A 22,756-nucleotide genomic window follows, 5' to 3' on the forward strand; every position below is an offset into this window, starting at 1 on the left:
CCGCATCGCAGTCGTATGCTTCCGCCAACCAGTCAGGTTGTAGTTTACTTCCATATCTGTCCGGACTCATAATATATGTAGTGAAGAGTTTGAAGGAATCCTATGTGTTCACATGCTTGGCCACTAAAGATGATTCACAGTCGATATAGATATTGCTGCAAAGAGGCCACAAAAGCATTGAATAATGGACAGAAAAGGATTTTCCAAAACATTTTGATGCCACAGGGAAGTTGACCTTTGACCTTTTGGATATTAGAACATCATCACTTCACTATTTTATCCTATTAGTGAGGTCACAGTTACCTCTGACCCTCAAAATCTAATCAGTTCATCTTTGAGTTTGTAATAACACATTTGAAGAAATTTCATCAATGCATTCCTTAGAGATACACGAGTGGGACAGATGTGAGAGCTCAGAGACCTTTACCATTGACCTTTCATCCCAAACATCTAATCATTTAATCACAGACAGTGAACACTTGTACCAAATCTTAACAAAGTATTTTAAGGTTTTCTTGAGATATCACATTTACAAGGATGGGACAGATGTGAGGTGATAATGACCTTGACCTTTGACCCCCCAACTTCTATTCAGTTCATCCTTCTGGAAAACTGATCATTTTTGCCAAATTTTGAAGAAATTCTCCAAAGGCTTTCCTGATATAATGCTTTTATGAGAATTGGACAGAGGGATTGGAGGAACTTGAGGTCACAGTGACCTTGAAAACTATGGACCAAGTAAACGTTTGTGCCAAGTCTGAAGAATTTCTCTCAAGGTGTTCTTGAGATATTGCATTCATCAGAACAGGACGGACGGACATCGGACAAACAGACAACCCAAAAACATATTACCTCCAGCTATTGCTGCCGCCATTGCCGAGGCATAAAAATACCCAAAAATTCTAAGCAGATCTTTGACTCTTCAGACACACGGCCCTTTCCTTTCAGCTTGTCAAAGCTGTAGTTCAAGTTCAGGAGTTTCCTACATGCCTTAAAGACTTTGAAGACTTTTAAGGGCGTTTCTGATCCGTAATTAGCAGTAGGATCATGTAAATGAATGTAAAACGTGAAATCAAAATCCATCAATATTTGACTTACTTTTAACAGAGTGGGAACATCTTAAACTGAACTAAGTTTGTTTCATTTTGTTAGGACACAAAATGGGGTTTTCTAATTGATTGATAAGATAGGGTTTTTTCAGTCCATATTTAATGGTATTTATAAGGAAATCAAATCGTTCAAACCATAATTTAACACAGAGACCACAAGCTTTAGGAGCAGACAAGAGTTCACTGGCGAGGATAATCACGACATCAAGCAGTAGGTGCGGGTCTATTTTCCTTTCATTTCTTTTTTTACTGGGAAAGGGAACAATAAATGCAGGCAAAGTCTTGAAGAGAACCTCCTCCAAAGTACTGAAGACCTTAAACCAAGGTAATGATTTATGTTCAAACATAATAATGGCCGCCTGCATGCAGCCAAATCAACAGTAAAATGAGGGGCCGAGCCAAAGCTTTGAAATCTACGGGAAAATAATGCATCTGTGATTGCTGTTTATTGACTCACCCTGTTCATCATGACTGGGAAATAGAACAAAATTCAGCTTGGACTTGGAGAAAAACCAAAAACACAGATGCCCCAAGCAGATACTGACACACAAGAGTCCTTAAAGCTGTCATTGTTGCCAAAGGTGCTGCTACAAAGTATTAGACCAAGTTGAAATAAGTGTAAAATGTTAATTCTGAATTTGCCATAGTAATTCCTGAATATGTCAGTTCTATCATAAGAGGAAAGAGGAGCTGCACTGCACATGTTTAAATACAATCTCAGTGCTCGATCTGCACTCTTAAGTCTCAATGGTACGGAAAAAATATTTGTTAAGAAGGCATCATTAGTTAAAGAGTAAACAAGACTTTAACACAAAAACAGAAAGTAATCAAACCCTTAAAATGATTCTCCTTAATAAGAAAGATAATCTCCTCCACTTTAGCTGGATCCTCCTCGGCTCAGTTGGATCTGCAGTGTAATTGCTCTTGTTAATCATGCCTTAATTTGCTGACGAGATTTATTTGGAAGACTTGACTTGAAAACACAAAATCTCTCCCAATCTTGGCACACCACCATCTTGAAATTGAGGATATGCAAAGTGGAGTGATACCAGATTAAGTCATTTTAAGAGTATTGGAGAAGCCACCAGTGACTGACGTAACACTGTGATCGGTGTCCATCCCTGCTTATTAAACCAGTAAACCTCTCAAAACATTGAGAGGTTGATAAGTGTTTCCTATGAAACTCTCTGCTACAACATTTGTTGAAGCTGGGCTTGGAAATAAATCTACAATTAAAAAACTGGTAAAGGACAATGACTTCCATAAACTTTGCTGGTTGTGGGTTGGTATTAATATTTATGATCATTGTAGAATTTATAAAGCTGGTGTTTATGCAAATCTCTAACAGTGTGTGTATAAACCAGATACAGACTGATTAGATGTGATGGCTCAGAAATAAGTCGGCCATCAATGAAATGATTTCTGAACGTCTTCTCATGTTTTTTTTATTAGAATTCTGACAAAACTCTTTACAACTTAAAAGTTTTCAATTTGTTCCCAGTAAAGCTCCGATAATCCTGCTTGACCTCATGCACAGCTGTTAGTGTTTGCTTAACAAAATGGCAAAATGGTCACAAGTGACAAATGTAGAATAGCGGTGCTAAAACAAAGTGTAGCACAAGCAGAGAAGCAACATAAAGTCAGAGCGCTTCATACCAGACCCTCACAGCAAAATCCCAGTGTACTGGTGCTAAGTAAAAGTCCAGTTTATTGGTTTTAATTTCACAGCGACAGTTTTAGGCATATCAGACAAACACAAGATTCGTTTTCCAGCAAAACTTCCAGGAACTTACATTTTTCAAAGAACTAATGTGCACAAACTTTTCCAGGGTTCCCAACCTCCTCCACAACATCGTGATTTGCATTTCCACAGCACGGTTGAAAACCCATCTGTAGTGAAATCTCTAAGGCTGCTCCATCCTGATTACTATCAAACTAAAAAATGTCTACATTTTTTTGTGTTTTTTTTTAGAAGCCAGGTGTGTACCAATGCTGCAAAAAACACTAGTGTATCTGACCAATCAGTGCAGAGACATCCAGGGGGTAAAATGATTTCTTTAGGAACTTAGTTAGCTTCCTGGTTTCTGCAGTGGAAACACACCTTGCAGCTCTGTGAGGCTGTACAGCACTGTTTTAAGCTTAATGCTCATGTTAGCATGTTAACATGCTCAAAATATCACTGCTAACATGCCGATTTTTAGCAGGTGCAATGTTCTACATAAAACCTCATGTTAACAATTAGCACTAAACACAAAGTACAGCTGAGCATGCGGGGATTGTTATTAATTTTGCAGGTATTTCATTATAAAACTAAATATTTTGTCCAAATGTTTGACCGTTTTGACCTTTACAACAATCAATCTCACAGCTGTTGGGACATTTCACTTAAAACCGCAAAGATCAACCTCATCATGGCCCTCTAAAAATATATAAGATCATCAACATCATCACCTTGTCAATCATCTAGTAACCACCAATGCCTGGACAACATTTTATGGCAATTCATACAATTGCTGTTGAGATATTTCAGTCAGGTCAAGTGATGGCCTCACTCACTCACTCACTGACTGACTGACTGACTGACTGTCTTTGCCATCCATAGAGCCAAGCAGCTTAAAATGTTCATGAAAATGATCTAAAGTGAAGCCCTTCTCATACAGCTGATGAGAGTCACTTGGCGGTTCCATCAGTCATTTCTTGTGTTCCTGCTGGCGTGGCTGAAGCTCTTTCTGGAGAGCTTAGTTCTCAGAAAAGCAGAAGAGCCCAGATATTATGACAGATGAAGCAAATAACGTTGAATATTTTGTATCAACAGCTCATGTGGGGTCATCTGGGCATCTCGTATATATTAGGGATTAAGTGAAAGCTGGTGCTGTAGTGAGCTGGTTGGATGGAGGAGAAATGGACGGGTGTAAAGACTCGAGTGAATTTGACATGGACCACATTGTTATGGTCAGTCGACTGGGTCAGAACATCTCCAGAAGTGGTAGGTTTGCGGGGTGCCACCCCGCAGCAGTGGTGAGCACCTACCCACAGTGGTCGGAGACAGGACAAACCAAGAATCTGTGATAAGATTTTGGGGGGTGAACTGGAACAACTCTGATATGCAGCAGCTCCAACTCAGGACTTAAAGGATCTGCTGTTAGCGTCTTGGGGTCAGACACCACAGGACGTCTGCTTAAAAAACAGCCTCAAAAAAGGGTCACGCATGGCTGAAATGTTTTATGCATTAATCTATGAACAAATAAATAAATATAGCTTGTTTTCAGTAATAAATATGCATGCATGCCGAATCCAATATCCAATAAAACACAGGTTAAAAAAAGGAGAATTTACCCCGGTAAGCAAACAGAGTTACTAGTTCTGCAGCTGAAGGCTGATGTTCCAGTGTAATTTAAAGATAAAAGTAATTAGATAATCGCACCACACCATCACTGAAGTCAGCAGCATCAGTCCCCACAGCTAAGTCAAATCATTTACCTCCACTCTCCACTTGTGAAGTGGGAAAAAAAAAACTGCCAGGCAGCTGCCATTAAATGTTTGAAGTGTGAAAGTAAGAGCCAGGAGGGAGGTCAGACCTGTTAAGGTGTAGCTATCAGTAGGAGTGGATGTTTGCAAAACCAGAATTCTTCAATGACCTGAGCTGCCCTATACTTGCTCGCTCGCTCGCTCGCTCGTACACACACACACACACACACACACACACACACACACACACACACACACACACACACACACACACACACACATACAGAGACAACCACAAGAAAGCTACAGGAAAACACACTCGGCTATTTAACAAGTTCCACTTGGGAAAAAAGGCATTCAGTTTGATCAGACACAACAGATTTTTGCGCTTTTCACCTTCATCTCCAACCTTCTCATATTACAGTTGCACACAAAGTCAGTCTAGCGGTCAAAAACTGTCTCCTCACTGCAGTGCTGAGCTCCTCTGAACTTTTCTAAAACTTTTCCTAAATATCTGATGAGCCAGGAAAACAATCAAAATCACTTCTGTTTTTTCCATGCTTGCGGAGATGCACGGGAACATTTTGTACTGGTATTATATCTCATGCGAGGAAACACAGATGACACCTCCTTTACACCTCACAAAATTTCAATCAAGCAGCGACAAATAATAACAGATGTTTTGGACAATTCCAAAAAAGACGTGCACAAATCAACCCTTCGAGCTTTACCTTTCATTCCTCATATTATAAATTGAGCACAAAATGATACTCACAGTTCCTCTTTAGATCATTGAAGCGCACAAAGCTGCTAGCTTCACTAAATGGCAGTCACTTGGAATCCTCCTCTCACCCCTAGAAAGCCTTATGTAGCTGAAATGACTCACATCCCCTCTTCCAACCTCTGTCAACCATCATGAGGAGGTAAACATTTCCAAATATGGAGAAAATATGAAGACGGTATTGAGGGCAATATCAGTTTGGTTTGCTTTCAGCTTGGAATGCCCTACTCTGTGAGCCAGAGTCCCTCCACGCAGCCAGCTCTGTGGTGCATACCTTTCACTAGGAATAATGATGATCGTGGAGAACTTTTCATGATTGTTTTCAGCTCAGTCTGACCAAAGATGGGTGACACTGTGAGCCTGCTCTATCAGCCCTTCACTTTAGCATTTTACAAATGCAGATAATGGAATATGAGTGGACTTTTAAGTTAACATTAGAATCTCAAAGAATTACTTGTTTATTTACCAGGGCCAGATTGGCAGGTGAAGATAGCCCATTTACTGTGAGAAGCCATCTTGCCTCACAGATTGTCTTCAAGTGATTAAGAAGGTATAATTAAAGTCTGATTACTCCCCGCGAGTGCCATAGGTCAGCTGCTTAACAGCCGCTAAGCGAGAGCATTACACCGCTCTGCCCGGACTGGAATTGTGTCGAGGAGAAACTTCCGCTCAAGAGGGCTCGTTTCCTGCAACAGCACAAACCAAATCATTCAAATCCCAAAGGAATGGAGAGCAGCCACGCAAATTCAAACATACACTCTTTGATAAACACTTTGTTGACTTTTTTTTTTCAGATAAATTTCCCCTCACTTCAAATTTGGACCAGTTTAATATGGAGTCCTGAATCTCGTGCAAATCTGATTCGTAGTAACGCCAACTCAGTGTGAACACTTATATCACAAGTCATCGAACTTTCACCTGACTCTGATGCAGCATTTGTCAATACTCTGCACCAGCACCTAAGAAAGCACGAGAAGACACAGCCGCCCTGCGCTAGGATTTTGGGGAATTTTGTTTTATGGAAAGCCAAACTCGCAAAGACAAATGCGTGTTTTTGGAGGCACGTTGGACGACTGCTAAACAAGACCACATGCGGAAATGGCTGCAATGTCAACACAAAATGAACAGCCGTAAAAATAATATCAAAGACTCGGAGAAAAGAAGCGGTCTTCTTTGCAATGAGGTAAACCATACTGTATGCAGTAAAGCCAGTTAGAAGTCAGTGGAAATGCAGGAAATGATGCGACCGCATGCACACCATTGCAGGAGCATCAGGTGTCCGGTTAAAGGCGACTGAAGGCAGATTTGAATTTCAGACACTTTACAAAACACTGTGAAAAATCTACCAAGTCAAATACTCCCCTACCGATTTAGCATTGCACTCGTTTAACATTGTTAGACTCACGATGGAAGCAATAAAATCAACACAGCAGATCCAGAGACATCGTCTTTTTTAGTCAAGGCATTCTTTTTCCTCGTCAAAATCTTGGCCTATAAAAATCCACAATGCAAGTCGACCACCGACAGCTTAGTCAGTGATTGGGATGTGTTACGCTCATAGCTGCTAATACCACCTGGAGCCATGAGCTTAAGCAACTTTTTCACATGCGCAGTATTGAAGCTGGTTTGAATCCGGCCCAATACATAGGTGACATTAGACCTGGTGTACAAAAGCTCAATGAGATAGTAGTGCAATAGGAAATTCTCACAGAAAGACACACCCTGAAACGCAATGATTAACCCAGCATATCTTACAGCGAGGTGTTTACCCATACTACTCCTTACAGACCGTCCTCATACAGTATGATCACTCTGGTGGGTGTCTGGGCCCCCGAGTTGACACATGATATGTCCCTAATTTTTCTAAAACTTAAAGAAATCTAACTTTACAACTTAATTATTTTACCACGTGACATGAAAGAACACAAGAAGGACAGAAAAGGCGTGTATCAAAGTACAATTAAGCAAAATACAGCAGCAGCTTTCTTACCTTTTCTCCTCTTTGGATCTCTGGGATTTCTGGAAGACCGTCGAAGCCGTTTACTGTATGTTGAAATCTGTTGACATTGAGAAATAAAGACAACGGTGTGTTACTCAAATGGATTACACAACCATAATTGTGCTGTACAGGACCACACCAGCATGGTAAGACGGTCCTGTCGTCTCGTAGACATTTTTTCCCGGGATTGTGTCGTTCATCAGTGGAATGATGAACCTCCAGCAGCCTCCGATAAATCCTGTATAAACCTGAGTGGAAGTTGTCCATTCAAAATTGGTGTCTGTCAGGCATTCGTCACACTGCTAGGAGCAATACTTCACAGCAATGACACCGCAGAGGGAAAACAATACTGACAAGTGACACCACGGAAAATGTTTTGCCACAGCACAACAATTATTCAGTGAAGAGAATTAACAGACCACATTTCATATAAACATATCCCTGTCAGGATAAGAACCAACTGGACCAACTTTGCATTGGCCGTCAAAGTCATAACATCTCACTTCTATGTAACAATTTACCCTGCATACCCATACAGGCGTTTATAGTTACCCAGGCTGATTCGACTTTTAGTTGGACAAAAGGTGGGAATTATGTGATGTCACCAAAATTCAATAAGAACATCCTGGTGCAACAAAACGAAGAGGAGAGTGATGCCCATCAAGCACAGTTTTGAAAAAGGTCTAAAGAAGCATCAGAAGTGCCACCACCTATATGTGTGGAGTGCACAGGTTTACTGCCGTTTTAATGCCGGGTTCAGACTCCATTATGTTTTTGGCTGCTAAGATAGTCGCTGTGTCAAATCAGGTGTCAAGAGTCGTAAATTCATGCCGGAATTGGTTGAGAGACACACCAGACCTCATGTCGGTCCATGACCAGTCATAGCTCGTAGTCCTTGATGACCTGCATGATGGAATCGGGAAGGAGGTGTCAGGGATCAACTTCCGCAGACAAGAATGTAAACAAACAATGGCATCTGAAGTGATGTGTATGATACTGGCGGTCTTGTGTTTGGGAAAGCCTCGAAATGGAAAGAAAAAACGTCGGTGGGTCACACAAACAGGACAGTGTGGGTCATCTGTCCTTTATAAGGTCTCTGGCTTTGCTTACAGTTCCCTGTGCTGCTATTGGACGACAACTCAAAACACATTTTTTTAGTTTTGAAAGTCATACAAGATGAGAGAAAGTAAAATACATTTCAAAAGGCTAGTTTTTTTTGGTGTCTAAGATGTAGCAGTTATTGTCATCCACTATGACACACTACATGGTATTATATCAATTGCTGTGCCGGACATCCATTTTTGGATCTGATGCCCCACATCTTTTGGTACAGGCTGTTATTAAGCTGATATTATGCATTCTGAACCGTGCGTAAGATCAAAATATGATATATATATATATATATATATATATATATATAATAATAATATTATATTTCGACGCAAAATCCGCAGCCATGGAAATGTAAATATTATTCTATATTATGATATTATATATATAAATATGAACCTACTATTGTATATCTTCATCATTTTGGTCTTCATATCAATATAGAAAACTGTCATCCAAAAATACGACTGACATACACACATTCACACAAGTTAGTTTTTGTATCATGGTAATTTTGGCGATCATAAATTTCACCAGGGAAACACACACATAATGGTGTTTTCAATGGTCAGCATTGAATACAAAGGGCTGGTCTGTGTGCTTTAGGGCTTTAACCAATGCTTATTTAATAAAGGATTATTACTATTCTATTTATGCTCCTGATATAGATGTTTTAAAAAATGATGTAACAAGTCTCATGTGTCCAACATGATATGCCACGGCTTATTTTGCCTGCCAACAAGTGCAGCAATTCAGCAAACCACCACATACCACCATATACAGCTGTCACGTATCACTTAATATACAACTTCAATAATCCAACTGTTGATTGACAATCATTGAATGTCAAATTTTCTTAGTATTAGTGTGTTTTGAAACGCTTTAGATATAGAGATTTTTATGTCAGCTTGTTGGCTCTATAATTATCGTGCCTGGTTACACAGTCATTAAAGTATTATTGGCAAATCTCTTTTGCATGGTAACCAATATCAAGTGCAGAGGCAACAGGAGATGGAGCGTTATAGGGCTGATAAATACAGAGGACTGCAGTGTCCACCATCACAGTTACCCAGGCTGTTAACTATGAAGCTCTTCTTGTTTTCCAGTGCATTGAAATGAATCAGGAGCCACATTTTGATACATCTATCCCCTACTAAACATTAAATAATGGGTCAGAGGGACTGCTGAACCAAACCAATGACCCATGAGGTCCATAGCTTTGACCCAAAATGGTCTCACTACATTCCCATATGCAACACAGGAATGTTCCCATTTTTGTAGATATTCTAAGATATGTAACTCTTCTTAAATGTCAGCTTCAAATTAGACGAGTCATTGGCTTTCACATTCATTAATGTATAAAACTGCAATGCTGTGTGGCACTCCTGCAGCAAATCTAAATAATCCGGAATGCAGCTGTCTGTAATCATACAGAATTTCGATGTTACACAATTTCTTAAAAACTTAATTCATCCTTCAGACCAATCTGATGAGTTTAGATCTGTACTTCATACAGAAATCTCCAAGCAAAGCCTCATTATAAAAACACATAACATGCACAGTCATCTAGTGCAATAAACCTGCAAACTAATTTGATTTAACAGACCACACTACTTTTGATTTACAAATATTCAAGTTGCATGCATTTTAGTAATATTTGATATTATGCATTATCAGCACTAGTTGCAGGACACAGTGAGCGTCTCTGTCCAAAACAACACGCATCATTCATTCATCAGACATTTTAAATATTTACAAAGCTAAAAAGCTCCTGAGAAACCCGTTTCAGTTGTAAAGGAGTCCTGCAGGTATTGTCCAGGCCACTGAATTACCCTGCAGGATTTATTTGGGATTAAATAAGACACAGCAGTATTACAGTGCTAATCACCCCACTACATGTCACACACTTATACATGAGAGCACATCAGAAATGTGAAGCAGGCACTGACATGTCTATGTTGTGTCATGAGTCTGGTGATGTTCGATTGTGTCGAGATCTGCTCAACAAGACATACGCATGGTTTCAGTGTTCATCTAACATGATTATGCCAGTTCCATCTGACACGTTCAATTCTCTGCAAAATAAATACCCAAATTTCCTCCTGTTCTGAAGGTTTTTCCCAAATTCTTGAAAACTCTTCCAATCATTTGAATGAAAGATATTCTATCTGTTGCAAAAATTTTGTTTCAGCTTCCACCTTTGTTGGGATTAGAAAACAAGTTGTTGTTTTTTTTTAAAGTGTTGCAGGCAGAATATTGTTTTTAACCAGTCCTCGGTTGTAATGAAGAGACGATAAATCAATGAGTCAATTACCCAAAAAAAAAATTTTTTTTTAATAATTTATCAAAAGTAATTTATCGTTCCAGCTTCTATAATGTGAACATTTTCAGCTTCTTTTATCATGTAAAATTGTACATTGAAAACGTGCGGCATTTGCACAGATATTCAGATAAATAAAGGACATTTGACGTCAGTGACCATTTTAGCAGTTTGTTGACATCTTACAGACAAAATGATTCATCGACAAATCAAGAAAATAATTGTCAGATTAATTAATAATGAAATTATTAATTGTTGCAGCCTTAAGGAGTCTTTCAGGCTTCTGAAAATACCTGCAGAAAAGTAATAACTGATGTTGAATGATATTTTTTGAAAATCTGATGCTTAGTTCTGTGAATCAAGTGCAGTTGCAACACATTAAAGGCAAAAAACCTTAAATTGTGGGAGACCACACTCATTGTATCTTAGAGAGATGCACTGTTTGTGGTAACGGTCACTCAATATATCAGAACGATATTTTAAATTCAGTGTCACTCCTGTTTTTACATTTTATATCTACAGTAATCGTGCAGTAGTTTTGTATAAACATATATTTTTGTCAGTGCTGGTTATTTTTTAAAATCTCATCTGTTATTGTGTAAGTTTTGTGTATTTTGTGATTTATGTGAACTGCTGCTGCAACACTGCAATTTCCCTTTGGGGATCAATAAAGTAACATATCTATGAATCCATCTATCTGTCTACAGGTGGTGCTTTCTAAAAGCCCATCATTTACTCTAACATGTGCTTTATGAATCTGGAAAACTGCTTCTGTTCCTTCCAGAAAAGGACATCCTCATTAAAATATGCTAAGAAACACAAACAGTAGAATAACTTGACTAAAGCTACCAGGGGGGGCCCCGGCTCAAAGGCAGCTGAGGCACTCATCTTTTAACTTTAACATCATCAACGCTGTCAAACGAGTCCTTTTTAGCCAGAGATTTTTAAAGACAGTTCCGTTTAATGTTGCCTGAGTAGGAAATGTGTTGGAGCGACGCGGATGTATTCGGTTTGACAGCTCTCTCGGGGGAGCTCGGTGTTATTGATTTGAAATTCACATCTAAGTCAAAGTTTGAATTCAGTCATTTGGAGAAGAAAGTGAGACTTATTTTTCATTTCGTGGCAGAACAATATCTATAGTCCGAACCAAGATTCCTGTTTCACTCACAAAGAGGGAGACAATGTTGAAGCCGCTTACGTAGGTTTCCTGTTAAGTCAACTGTGTGAGGAAAACTTGAAGGAAAATAGAGGGTCATTTCTTCAATGTTGGCTGTGTAAACAGATTAAACCCCACACTTTGCATAACACTGTAATAAAAAAGTCAACCTGTCCATTATTTGCACATCACTGCTCTCCCATCTGCATGCTATCACACACACAAAACTTCAGTGCATGTGCTCCATGAAATCAATACTAATATGCAGGGCGGGGATATGGTTTTATTTATCTGACAAAGGCATGACTGTGGCCACAAGGGATGGGATCAGTACGACAGACAATGGGCTGGGACAGGATATTAATTTGAGACATTCAAAGTGGTCTTTTTTTTACTTTTTATCTGAAAGAGGAAGTCACTTCATACTGAACTGTCGTCTGCAACTTCTTGTTGTATGTAAGTAGACACAGTAAACAAATCCTTAGCCGCCTGCGATGCTTATTCCTAACGTTTGCTTAAACAGTGTAATATAAATGACATCAGGAATCAGCTGGATTTGTGACAAGTCATCTGTAAAGACTTCAAATAAGAGGTCCAACTTGGTGGAGCCGGGTCTGGCCTGTTGGTGTGTCACAAATTAAAGGCAGTGATGGTTTCCTGGTCTTTCTTTGACTTCAGACCAGGGCTGTACAGTAAGTACTGCACACTGTAGGCCTTTCACTGTCATGTTAGTCCACTCCTTCAAGGGTGCTGCAGGCCTGATGTTACGTTGTCTTTGCATAATTTCCACCTCCACCACCGTACATGTTAAATGAATGGCTTTGTCATTTAACCGATAACGGTTTAAGGGATAAAGAAGACACAACGCCGACAGTGAATCGCTGTTTCGAGTAGCTTGATCACAAACCCGGTCACCAAACCTACAAAACAACGTGGCGAATCTGTGCCGTCGTAAACAAGCGCGTGCGCCCTCCGTGAAGACGACGTCGAAACGAGCTCGCGGTTCTTTGAGGGACTTCGTGAATCGGACGCTTTAGAGACCGATGAAGACAAACTCAGCGACGCGTTTCTATCTGCAGATAGGGGCTCTCATGTTCCTCCGGTGACACTCTTGTCTTCCGCATTGCTCAGCAGCAGACCACTTTGCTAAAAACAGACCCCCCCCCCCCCCTCCTCCCCTCTCCCTCCCACCCGAGACGCCCCGAGTCCCGTTTAGTAAAACTTTACGGTTCGCAGTGTTTGATATTTTCAACGCGTGACTGAGCCCAGCTCCGCGCAAGCTTAGCGACGAGTTAGCTTTGTTCGTGTCCTCCTGTAACGTCCCCGCCGGCCGAGGCCATCGTGTCGAGTCCACGCCCTCATCGTGAACTCCGTCCGAGCTACAGTAAATTCATATTAAAGACTAACGCGGCCGAACAAAAACCGGGAGACGAGCTGCTCAAACTCAAGGTTACCGAGTCACACGTTAAACAACCCCACCGGTTTAAACGCAGCCGGGCAGCGTGCAAAAAACGTTATTAGTGCGGTGAATAGCGTCGCTTACCTCGCTTTCTAGGAAATATAACAGAGGTTGAAATCCCACCAAAAAAAAGTGAAACTTCTTGATCCAAATTCTGGGAGAGTTGTAGGCCGTGACGTCACACTCTGAAATTCCAGCCGTCTCCGTCAGTTCAGAGGTTTGCCCATGTAAGGCAGCAGGCCAAGCAGCGCGGCGCTCACTGTGGCCCGCTCCTGTTTGTTTACACAAGGATGTATGTTGAAGGACAGATATGCATCTTGGAGAGCAGTTTCCTCTTTTTCATTAAGGATATACTCCATGGCTCTGCCCTTATAAGTCGATGCGAAATACATGTTTAAGAACTAATCGCAACAAAAGCATATTAAAACGTATATTCCCTGCACATAGATGGTGCACACCTACAAAAATGCAATCCAGGTAAATAAACATGTCAACAATAGCTTATTGATTTATTTTTTTTCCACTTGCGCAAACTTTAACAATACACGTTATTTTTGAAAGAATAAATAGGCCCATAAGCATTTTAGGGCGTCTTTGCAAAGATAATGAGACGGTTGTAAGGCGCTGGTTAAAAAGGAAGCACTAACACAGAGCACTCATCCAGTGAAGTGTGAATTGGCACATGTTATAATCTGAACAGATTCAAATTCAAACACTACGCGCTGCATGCTGCAGTGCTCCCATGTCCTGTCATGCACTATCTGTCGTCTGGAACCCTGAGAAGAAATGTGCTCATTGGTGTCTGACTCTTTTCTTAAGTATAATATCAAGTTAATAGCCTTTTTCTAATGAATATTACTGAGATGTATTGAAATATCACTTACCATATATCCAAGTATGATATTTAATAGCAGACAGTAGTATTGAACTGCGGCACTGTGACCTGTCTTTATACTTACCAATTAGCACAGAGACAAAGTGTTCAACTTGCCAAAAGACTGAATGTTATTCATTCCTTGATATGTTTGGTTTCTCTGATTTAGTCATAGCTTTTTTCCCCTCTTGGTTATGGCTAGCAAGCTTTGTATGCATGCACGCACTGCATACATCCACAAGGCCTTAGCACCTGTGCTGCTATTGTTACAGTGTCATGAATATGTGTAAGGTTTTCCATACTTCAAGGTTTCTGTGTTCAGTAATGAGGCACAAGGACCCCCACACATGTTTATGCAATAACGTTTACTGTATGTGTTTTTACTAACTGACATGTATTGTATATCAATTCATGGTTATTAAGCGGATGAACAATAGATGGTTTTAGTTGCCTACAAATTAACCCTAATGTCCAAGCAACAGTTTGAACTGGCAGAAATAAATACATTTACTTGCACAATGTAACACCTGGCATAGCCTCTATGTCAGAACCAGTGTAAAAGTCCCTTAAAGTGCAATACCAGTGAGGGCCACTAGGGTTTGAATCTAAAAAAAAAAAAAAAAGTCTGGCTCCAATAGACTGTCATTCAAAAAGTAACAACTTCTCATCATAATTTCTAGCTGGATTTTTTTTTTTTTTTTTTTTTTTTTTTTTTTTTTTTTTTTTTTATTCTCTTTGATTGAGTAGAGTTGTTGCAGAAGGTGATTGGGATACATGGTGAGCATACAAAGTGCACAACTCTTCCACCACAAACGTGGCTTTACAACCAGAGTCCTGTCCGTGATTTGGTTCAAACAAAACAACGTGCTGAATATAATAATTAACAATGTTACGTCATTACCTTCATAGAAAATATAATCTGATCACAATTATATTTCCTGTAAAATAAATTTGCTGTTGCAATTCAGTTGTCTATTAATACGATTTCTAAGTTGCTTTGCAAGCTCATTCATACAAATAACCTTTTTCATATTACAAAGAGCCATTTCATCCATTGTCAACAAAAAAACAATGGTCCTCCAATTCTCCAAAATCCCTGTAATGAATTGGATCACTTCCATTACATCCACCAAACTAGTACTTACAAGGAAAAGTCAAAAAGTGAGACTGTTCCTGTTGCACGCAAACGGGGCACAGAGCAAGGGGAAGCTACAATCTTCATCAGTAAGTATTCCAAGTTATGTCGCTTGATCAACATCTGCACCTGAGTTAACTGGGACTTTTTCAGTCCAGGTGCTTCTGTGTTTTGTCCGTGGACTTGAGAAGAACCACATTTTGTGTCAAACTCGAGAAATCAGCAAAAGATTTGCTTCAGAAAGTCTACAGAAAATAAGCAGTGAGCCAGGTGAGGTGTTTGAGTGACATTTGTGTTTCAGAGGGGCCGAATGTACAAAACCTAAAAAGGCACATCAGGTCTAGAGCCAGCCAGGTTGGTTTTCTTTGACATTCATGAGGTTGTACACCATCAATATGTCCTTCAGGGTCAGACTGTCAACACCGAGTTCTTTGGTAATGTTCAGAGGCAACTGATGAAAACATTCAGAGCAAATGACCTCAACTCTGGCACGATGGCACTTTGGTTCCCTAACATACCAATGTGCATACTCCCAGTGTGTTGAAATGAAAGCCCCCAAGTTTCTCGCCCCCAACAACACAGTCATCACTCTCTACCACTCAACGAATGTGGTTTCCTGTGATGTCTTTCTGTTTCACAAAATTTGACACAAAATTAGATGTGTGCTTTCTGCTCACATTTCAGGTCCATGTTTAACTTGCCCGGACCAGTGGTCACAAAAACACATGTAACTCAAGTAGTGATGTTGTTTAAGTGACATTACTTGAAATACCCACTCACAAAGGTTATTAGTTCCCCTTGCACCATGTACGTGCCCCGTTCACATGCAATAGGAGCAGTGTCAGAACTTTTGATTGCCGCTCATACTGTGGAATTAGGAAACAGGTAACTTGGCACGTTAGTTATGACTCTACATGTTTTCAATATACATTTCTATGTGATTAAGGTTATTAATTAGTTAACACAGATGCTTTTCCTGCTTTAACGTGTCAAGATATCTGCTGTGAAAAGGCCTTCAGTTGATATTTTGTTACTTAAGGTAGGTCATATTTTTGTTGAAATGTTCTATTATTTATTTGAATAATTCTCCAACACATTCTAGTTTATAATGACTGAGCACTCGTTATCCTCAGCTCCACTGAATTTGGAGATGTTCTGCGGCTCCACATTTGTCAAAGCTCGCAACTCTTCTGATGTTCGATACGAGCAGGCAACTGTCAGAAGTCCAACAAAGCTATCGCTTCATGTGGGCTTCGCATGACCTCAGTGATCTCTGCCATGCAAACTAGACAATTAGTTTGCATGCAAATACAATAACTGCTTTTTTACCTCTGATTCTGTTCTCGTAGCTGTATCACAGTGCTGTCACTAATACTGACACTTTGTCTCTTGTGTTTGTACATGCCAACACCTTCAGACATAGTTGGCGTTATCTCTTCTAAAAAATGAGTCGGATGGTTTGAATGATACAATTAATAATTCGTTTCTATGAGGTGGTGTAATAAAAATATTTAAAATAAATTATTTTTAGACGCCAAATGTGAAATGGAATCATTCTCTCGGAGTGCTATCTTTTCACTGAAAATTCTTACTTCACTGCAACTGATTACATTGTGCTCCAAGCTGTGAATTTACTTTTTTTTTTTTCTCACCGTGCATGAAGAAAGCATAAACAGCACTTGCAGATTGAGCACACTGATAAAAAACCAAACGACTCGAGCTATTTTAGTGTCTTATCCATGCATCCCCTCATCTCAAAGTTCCAGGGCAAACTGAAAAAGGTAATCTCATTTGTAATGTGTGACAGCTTATTTGCAAGGGTGTACACTGGCAATTTTTTAATGGGCCCGCCAGTGATTCTTCTTCCACTCTTAACGCTGATTTCACAAAGACACCCTGGAACAGTTTAGATGACACATTGCCATCGCCTGTGAACTCAAGTTATCAATCAAGCACCAATTAACATGCTGGGTTACAGGAAATCAAGGGCTCTTTGATGTTCGGCAGTTCGGGAGGGAGCTACGCATGTCATTGACATGATGGGTTTCAATTTTATCCACAACGTATGATGAGAAACATGCTCACAGTCAGGGTCCACCACTACAGATAATTCACATAGGAGTTTGATTTTGATCAGACTTTGTCATATTTTACTCATTTTAACCGGAATAGAAAAGACAGTTTCTGAAAGCAGCCTGATTTGTCATATTTTAGTGTTTCAATTGTTCCTGCATCGGATATCCTGTTTTATTTGCTGGTTGTAACACTGTCTTCTCCCCCACACCATTTCCTCTGAAGAAGGTGAACCTCAAACATTTTACCGAACAGCAGCTGCACAGTCAACGTGTACTTCCTCAAAAAAAAAAAAAAAAAAAAAAAAACTGTGGGTAAAAGGATCTGTTTTGTCCCTGCATGCTGAATGAGAAAACAAGAATCCGATTGTCTTCAAATTGCAACTCTCTTGGTTTGAAAAAAGGCCCAGTTTTCAGGAATCGAAGGCTCACAATGCTATCATAGGTTACACGCTGACATGTGAAACCAAGACGAGCTGAGTGATGCTGTTGTGTATTTGTAGAATAATGTCATCCGGTTTCTGACTATAATTATTATCAGGAGGAAGGTAAGTCCAGGTGCTCTGCACAAAAACAGCACCGAGATCTTTGCAGAAGAAACAACAACAACAACAAATGTGTCTGGGAACTATGTGTGCTCTTTTAATTAGAGCTGAGATAGCAGAGATTAGTCTTCAAGCACAACTATATTACAGAGAGTCATGCCAAATAAGGAAAAACAAAAGTAGGAGACAGACAGACTCACTACAAAAACAATGTCCCAAAGCTACTAATCAAACAACTCCCGATCTAGATCTAGACCTCCGATTACACTAATGAATTCTAATTCTTATGTTTTAGCATGTAAATATGTATTAAAATGGTAGACAGAGACAATCCCTGCCTACAGCAAAGGTTTTAGCATAAATGATCTGCACTTGTGAGCTTCATGCTGCACCTTTGAAGCGTTTTTAAAGCAGCAGGATTTTGTCGTATCCTGAAATCAGTTTTTCCGAATTTGCCATTTAACGTGTTTTTAGTTTTTTCTTCCAGTGAGCATTTTCAACTGTCTTACCTCTGAGGAAAATGCTTTCAGCTGTATCTGTTTCTCACCAACAACACAGTAGTTAAGCACATCGTATGGCTGATTTTTATCGACTGAAAACCTGGACAACACACTCAGCCGGCAGGACCGATTGTATACAGCACGGTGTCAGTCACAATATAAAACACATATAGAACAAAAGCCACTAAATGAACCCTACACCTGAAGGAGCTAATATTTGAAAGGGTTGATTTTTCCAATGAAAAGAAGGATTTACTGTTGGAGGCAGGTGTCTACAGCTAAACAGGCACAATATTTCTAAGTGTAGGATTTGGGGGTTGTGAGGAGTGTTTGTTGGAATAAAAATTAATGACAATGACAGTGGTCTTTAATCCCTTTTGGCTATGTAGTGTGAGGGCATCTGAAGATTTGCAGCTAGCCTTGTGCTGTAGCTTCTGCTGAGCAGCAGGGACTGCTACTGCTAACAGGATAATGGTAAATGCTAAAGCATAGCATAACAGAGTCAAACAACCATGTGTGCCAAGCAGCAACTCCCAATGCATTCATCTCATTCAGCTCCAACTAAGGATTTGAACCTCGTGCTTCAGTTCCTGAATGTTTGTTTTGATGCTCGGGATGCAGAGAGATCGTAAGATTGCTTTATCGTCTCCGAGGTAAAGACAACAAGCGGATCAGCATCTTCGGCCTGTAAACAATGCTGACATTCTTGTGCTGTGAAACTAGAAACACGTAGGAATGTAACGGAGGAATTCCTCAAATCTGGGGGCTTGGTGTCACACTGCACTCCACCTGCAAAGACAGACATTTGGAACAACAGCATGTACCAATGAATAAAAAATGTGTAAAGCGGGAGTTCAGTCTTACTAAAAGATCAAACATCATTAATTATTCATACACTGTTTGTCTACAGTAAAAGAACGGCAAAGCTGAAAGTACAAAATCATGTCATTTGCATAGAGTTGAGCAGGTAAGACTGCGCAAAAATGGTATCAAAGTGAATGTTTTAAAAAGGCTTTTAGTGTAAATTATCATTTTGTGGGATACAAAAGTTGGAAACATGCCATATCATTTTATACAGACAGCTTTTACAAGCAGTGCCATCACTTTTAATACCAGAATAATCCTTTTGATCTCTAGTTTAAAAGGTACAATATGAGGATGTGCCAATACCAAACCCAAGTACTTATATTTAGGCACCTAGACTAAACTTGACAATAATGCAGTATTTCAACCACAAAAATCACAGTTACCTTAAAAGGTTTTGACTTTATCAGGTCTACTGTAAGTTTTATGATTACAAGTTAATGAGCACAGTATTGGACCTGATACTTGATATTGGTGTCAGTGCGACCCTCATATTGCATACTGAGAAAGATGTTTCTCCTTAAAAAGACAGAAAGAGCAGCTTGTAGAATGCGTGTTGAGATTTTCCTCCATTTAAAGGGTATATATCCTCAATTTGTGTCTGGCTCAACCCACCCAGAGTACTTTAAAAGTGTGTTGCAGGTAGTGGAGGCCAGGTGTAGGCAAACCAACAAGTCTTGCAAAATAAACAAGAAGATACACTGTGTTTTCTGTGGTTAGGGCATGGTTTATGTTTAGGCACAAAAATGACAAAGTTTAGCTAAAGACCAAGGTGTGTGGTTGAAATGATGCTGTTTTGTTGAAGTTGGAAGCTGAACATGTGCATTCGATAAGTAGCACTGCCAAAAGTCAGCATTCAACATGACTGCCCATTAAAAATATGTCTTCAGATTTTCATACGAATATTTGCAACATCAGCTGAGCCTAACTGGATTCTTCAAACAGAACTTTAGTCAGAATATTACTCACAATAGCCCATAGTGCCATTAACGCTACGTTTCAGATAGCGTCGCCTAAGTAATGTTCACTCTGTGGACGAGGCCATATTTAGTAATGTTAGTGCATCTATTTATCAGCAAAGTCAAGCTGTACAAAATGAACCCGAGTCTCCCAGTTTCAGCTCTGACTCAGAGATGTTCCATCATACTTTTTCAAATAGGAGGTCGGGCAATTTTAAGATCCGAGTTGTCGGGAATGCGGCATGTAAAAATCAATCAAGTTGTAAAACTTAATCCTTTGATCTTTGTTGTCATGGTTACACTGCTAAAAGATTAAAGTTAGGGAAAGTGTGTGATCATGCTGTGAAAAAAAAAAAGACAGCCAGGCAAGAGGTGATCAGATGTTCAGTTTTAACTAGCATGGATAGCAACACATCTGAAGGCCTGGGACACAGTGCCTGCATGGGGTGTGTGTGTGATTTCTACCTCACTGTACTGCTGCAGCTCACTTGCGCACGTGTCCACACTACTACTATGTCCACACTGCCAGCGTGTCTGTGGCGGCACTATCACTGCCAGCCTGATCTTCCCACACTGAGTTTCCCTTGGATAATGACCATCAGTAATAGAATGTGTTATGTCCAACAACTGAGGAGTTGTAGCCACAACGCTGTGATTTTTGTTCACCCTCATTGGGAGCAAGACATACACCAACACAGAGAGAGAAAGTGCACCTGGAAAACACTGCTCGAACCTGTTAATTTGGGTGCCAAATGAAAATTAAGACTTTCCGCGACAGCCACGCAAGCAATGTGCACCAGAAGTAAAACAAGGGGAAGGACGTATGTCAACTGGAGTTGCCCCCCAGCCATTATGAGCCAGAAGATTTTCCATAGCTCTCCAAGTTTTATACTCTGGCTGGGTCTAGTCTCAGCAAGCCAAATCTTTAGGTTTAAGGTAGGCCAGGAGATGTACAAAGCTAATATTAGCTGACGTTAGAGTAACTGGACAGTTAGTATTTATCACATCAGGTTTTTTATTTAGTACGGAGGGAGACATAAAAAATGAGGCCGATGCGGAAGTCCCCTTAGCTGCAATACCACCGAGTGCCACCAGTGGTTGGCTCCAAAAAGCCTCCGGCTTCATAGACTCCCATTCAACCAGTCTCATAAAATTCTTTGTCAATAATATTTCTCCACATGTTATCGCTGTGTTTTTAGCTAAAGTCGCTCCTTCTTATTAGTTTTCTAGCCGTCCATCTGAAAAGAATCCCATTTTTAATTACAAACTAGGCTTCAAAAAGCCACGTGTTGGGGGGCGTGTCTCTTTGATTGACAGGCCTGTGGTGCAGTCAGGTTTCCGCTATTGGTGGGCGGGACGTAGTATATCTGGGTTTCCAATCAGATCGAGTCAGATCCACCGCTCGCTCCCTCCCAGCTCGCCCAAATATGGTCACTTCTGGTTCCAAACCGCTCCGAACTAGCAAGATACCGACGGACAAATTCCGAACTCGTGGATTCATTACAGACGTTCTCAAACCAATGGGTGATGTCACTGCTGGTTGCCACTTGGAAGAGCCACAGAATTTTGCTTTCAATCCATTTAAGAGACACAATCCATCTTGAGCAGGGAAAGTGTGTGTTGCACCCAGTATATTGTTGTAGATATCACATCTAAGAAGCTAACGAAAAGTATATGTCATTATCGTACAGAAAAATACAAATTATGATGTTATCCATCCATTTATAACCATCCAGTTGAAGTAATTTTTGTGTGAGTGGTGAAAATGTACCTTGCTGACTTAGATATTCTGTATAAAATAGCTGGGTAAAATAGAATTTGAACAACAACCAAGTACAGGAAAAGGTTGATGTTTGAATTTTTGTTCTGGTAGATATGAACAATCAAGAAATCATCAGTGTACTACAATATTGACACAATGAAAAAAACCTGAGAACCTGCCCGTAGGTTCTGTCCCTGATACTGAGGATCCCATCGGTGTTTGCAAAAAAGACAACAAGAATGTTGACAATGAAGCTGTCACTTTGAATCACCTGCTACATGCAGTCTGCGTCTCTCTCAAAACTATATTTTCTCTTCACTTCATAAATGCCAGCAAATGCAAAGCACCAGATTTGGCTCCCATGACCTTTATTGGAGCTGATAGAGGCAGCCATGGATTCCAGGCAGCTCCATGTTGGAACAACAAAGCCTAGTAGTGGAGCGAGATTACAGATGTATATGATAGCAGGTAAGTGAAAATGATAAGCAAGTATTATCCTTTACTGATGTGATAATTACCTGCAGTTGACTGCCTCAGAAAAGGTTACGTTACGCACAAACGACCTGAACACGCTCCAGGAAACTGCAGCGAAGCGATGCAGCAGGTTGTTTACAGTAAGAGGGCTGTTGTTTCAAATCCATAA

At 40.1% G+C, this 22,756-nt stretch overlaps 1 protein-coding gene across 4 annotated transcripts in view; it reads right to left on the reverse strand.

Annotated features, from left to right (window-relative positions):
- The window catches only part of lpp (LIM domain containing preferred translocation partner in lipoma), a 158,483-nt gene extending 144,815 nt beyond the window's left edge, over positions 1-13,668 (reverse strand). For 2 of the 4 annotated variants that reach the window (XM_069150858.1, XM_069150856.1), the window contains exons 1-2: positions 13,487-13,668; positions 7,349-7,415 (exon numbers count right to left, since the gene is read on the reverse strand). The gene's annotated coding sequence lies outside the window, so the exon portion shown is untranslated. Of the gene's footprint in view, positions 1-5,352; positions 5,398-7,348; positions 7,416-13,486 lie in introns of those variants that run through there. The other 2 variants (XM_069150857.1, XM_069150859.1) reach the window with 2 other exon arrangements.
- Positions 13,669-22,756: the final 9,088 nt, after the last annotated feature.

The sequence above is a fragment of the Embiotoca jacksoni genome, unplaced genomic scaffold, assembly GCF_022577435.1.
Source record: "Embiotoca jacksoni isolate LCO1_2020_lvr unplaced genomic scaffold, fEmbJac1.0.p SCAF_16, whole genome shotgun sequence".
Classification (NCBI taxonomy): domain Eukaryota; kingdom Metazoa; phylum Chordata; class Actinopteri; family Embiotocidae; genus Embiotoca; species Embiotoca jacksoni.